The sequence below is a fragment of the Schistocerca piceifrons genome, chromosome 10 (genome assembly GCF_021461385.2).
Source record: "Schistocerca piceifrons isolate TAMUIC-IGC-003096 chromosome 10, iqSchPice1.1, whole genome shotgun sequence".
Classification (NCBI taxonomy): domain Eukaryota; kingdom Metazoa; phylum Arthropoda; class Insecta; order Orthoptera; family Acrididae; genus Schistocerca; species Schistocerca piceifrons.
Window position 1 is genome coordinate 137,761,990 of NC_060147.1, and position 3,836 is coordinate 137,765,825.

The window sequence follows — 3,836 nt, forward strand, 5'->3', positions numbered from 1 at the left end:
ATTGTCCGGGCGTTCAGGGCTCTATAATCACCGCACGGCCTCCATGCACCTTCCTTCTTTGGCACTAGATGTAATGGTGAGGACCAAGGGCTGTTGGAATGCCAGATTACACCTTCTCGCAACATTCTGCCTTTGCTATTTTGAGGCAACCTGGGTCTAAACGTCGTGGCCTGCAAGAGGTAAGGGGTCCATCAGTAGTCTGAGTACAATGGACGGTATCATGTTTTACCTCCTTAGGTGCCCCGGGTGGTCACATCAGGGCTGGAAATCCTCACATTAGCTCCGCGTAATAGCCATCCACTACCTGGATTACCTTGGCAGTATGGACAGCAGCATCTCAATGGAATCTGAAAGTTGTTAGGCCGGTGGTGTTGTCGACCAGACGAGAGTTCCTCATGTCAGGCAATAGGTTGTAGTGGGCAAGGAAGTTGGCTCCGATGATTGGTTCGGCGACGTCCGCGACCGTAAAGTTCCACGCGAAAGCACGCCGCAACCCGAGGTCGAGTTCCAAGTGCATCGTGCCATACGTCATAATCCGGGAGTTATTAGCAGCTGTGAGGCAAATGGGTGTAGACGGTCACTTCTGATGTAGCGTGGTTCGAGGAAAGATTGACAAATCTGAACCAGTGCCTACTGAGTACTTCCAGGTGGAACATCGGTCACCTACAAACAGGCGTCTGGATGTCGGACAGCAACTGGAGGAGCCGCTCACTTCTGATCGCCGCTGATCGCAGAGCGTCATACACTTACATGCTTGCTCGCCAAACATGCAATGGTACCAACAGACTGTTTGTTCTGTCCCTGTCGTAAACGAGGCTGTCGATGATCGGCTGCATGAGTGACGGCGGAATCAGTGTCGGCTCCTGTTGTCCGTGTCGCGGCAGTGTAACAGCTCACTGATTTGCCGTGATAACAAGTCCACTTTGTTGGCGAGAACATAATAATTTGCGCGTGAAACAGTTGTCGCCGCGCAGGCGCACTCCGCGGTGGTGGAGCTAACTATTGACAGTGTCATTGTCTCTTGGATCTAAGTGGCTAATTCAGCCACTGCATCTAAAGATGCATCAGTCTGCAACACCACGACTGCCTTCACTGGTGGCGGTAACCGGCTGCTCCAGACTGTGCGCAGTAAGCTGTCCGGGACAGTACCTGCATCTACCTTACTCCGCAGATGACATAGGTACTGTGAAGGTTTCTTGTCACCGATGTCCTCTTGGGTAAGCACCTGCCGGATTTGTTCTTCTTGCGAAGTGGACACATGCCATATTAGTTCTGCTTTCAATCAGTCATAGCTGTTCGTTCCCGGCAGTCTAATTATGATGTCTTGAACCTCGGCGGTGTACTGGTGATCTAGTTGGCTGACCACCAGTGCGAATTTTGTGGCGTTGACCGTGATACCCACGTATAAAAAAATTGTTTGAACTTGCGCAAACCACAGGGATGGATTGTGCGGCCAGAAGGGTGGTAGTCGCACCACTAGATGCACCACAGAAGTATTTGTCAGCTCCGGTGGATTCGCCATCTCAATTTCTTGCACGGACTTCTCATAAATTCAGCGGGCATGCAGAAGATCATGTCAGGGTCACCACCTTGTTACCGGTTTGAATTACCACGATCGACGGTTTAGCATCTACGTATGCTTGTAGGCTGAATAAGGGAAGTAGGCTTGACACAGCTTAATGTAACAATTTATTAACGAAGTCCTGCAGGCAGAACAGAGAATAATACACTGCAGTCAATAACTCGTGCGAAGGCATGAGAAAAGTTCAGTACAGTAAATTATTCCGTGTCTAACAATTGCATTCACACTTTACGTCAAGGAGTAGAACGTGAAACAGAAAACCACAATCAAAGAGTAAATCACAGAACAAATGTCGCATGTGTGTAGCGTCTTTGGCGTTCAGTGGGGAAGTTTCGCGGCACTGTACTTGCAAACACACCATGCGTGGCACGGCGCTGGACAATGACAGAAGATGCCACACTGACGATTTCTCCTACCCAATCTGTAACTTGTTAGGCAAATTTAATATTAGTGTTTCCTTATTAGAAATTTTATCTGCTTTCATAGGTATCTCCTCTAATGTTCACCCACAGTTTGTGATACTGGTTTTCACATCTTTAATACTAATAGATAATTCCTGTGTGGTTGTTTTAACACTGTCTGGCAATTCTTCTAACTTAGCAGTTAATACCACTAGATTTCCTCCCATTTTGCACATAGTGGCAGGCATACAGTAATAACAACAGCATACTCAATAAATAGCACTGAAACACAATTATGCACTTTTTCATACCAGTGCTTGACTCTAGAAGAAAGTACAGAAACAATTCCACACACTTAAAAAACAGGACAGGGCTTTTTACTGCTCACCTAATCTGGCACAAAGGAAGCTGTACTCCTCTGCCGATATGTCGCACGCTGGCACGTGTAGTTATCGCGTAGTCAGCTGACTGGCTGCCACACTGTGAAACAAAGTAGCGCAGCCGTAGCGTCGGGCAGCTGCCACAGGGATCGCCGCTGCACTCGTAGCCCCGATATCAGCACTCGGAATAGTTCTGTATTGTCGGTGTACTGCTTCTCAACTCGCGTGCCATAAGTTTTTAGCTCGAGTCCACGAATATAGCTTCCTGTTGACCTCATTGCTGTGGTGAACAATTTCCTTTCCTGCAGTTCTGTGTGACAATTGAAATTCCTTTGCTTTTCACCAAACGAAAATTTTTTATTCTTAAGTACTTCAGTTACTTCATTTGATTCTAAAGCATGTGCTCAAATATACTTCTTTCACTGTTTACCTCTATTGCTCTAGACATTGTTGCATTTCCTTTCCCCACATTTTGGAAATTATTCTTATTTGTGATAAAACTCTCTTCTCTTTGTCGCTCTTATCTGTGCTCTGCGCTTGAGGTGCAAAACTTCACTGTTACCTTCCAATTGATCTGTCATCCTGATGTTGTCCTGAATAATTTTTGCCTTAATTATTTTATAGTGTGACAGCCTTTCTTGAATTATCTCGATGCAGTGGGCTTGCTGTGCGGTGCCACTAATTCTTGCTATGAGACTACTTCTCCATCTGCAGAGGGTCGAGAGCTGGAAGGGAGTTTCAAAGTATTCGACCTACTAAATTACACGAACTTCTTCAATAACTCTTCTGTATTTTGTTGCTCCAATATAACAATTACACGGTTGGGTCAACACATCTCTTATAAATCAGTACCTCACATCATCATGTCAATACAGACTCCTAGAATGAACAAAATAGAGCCTCCAAACAGTTCGAATAGGATAGAAGCTGAAGTAATGAATTAAAATTTGTGCCAAGACTAGGACTTGAACCAGGGACTCCCACTTGCTAGGCTGTTGTGTTATCCACTTTTCTTTTTTTTAATTTTTTCGGTATTGTTATGTTCGTTTGGTCTGGGCAGACGTCACACAACATCCGTTCAAGTTGCTCGTCGATTCTTCTACTTAGTTCTTCTTTTATTACAGAGGACAATTGGCCCTCTGAAATCCACTAGACCACCCGGGCATTGTGGCTAGCACGGCTGCACAGACTGTCCTAGTCCAGTGCCATCCCTAACACAAATTTAGTCTCACACCTGAGTCCACAGAAGGAATTTTACTAGGATAATGAGTGCAGCCTTGCTAGCCACAGTGCCTGGGCAGTCTACTGGATAACACACCTGCCGAGTGAGCAGGAAACACGTGTTAAAGTCACGACCCGGGCACAAATTTTAATTCGTCACTTCGGCATCTATCCTTATCAAAGATACAGTTGAGATTCACTATGTCTCCAGAGATATATATTTGAGCCAGAGTAGAATAGACTGACATTTCC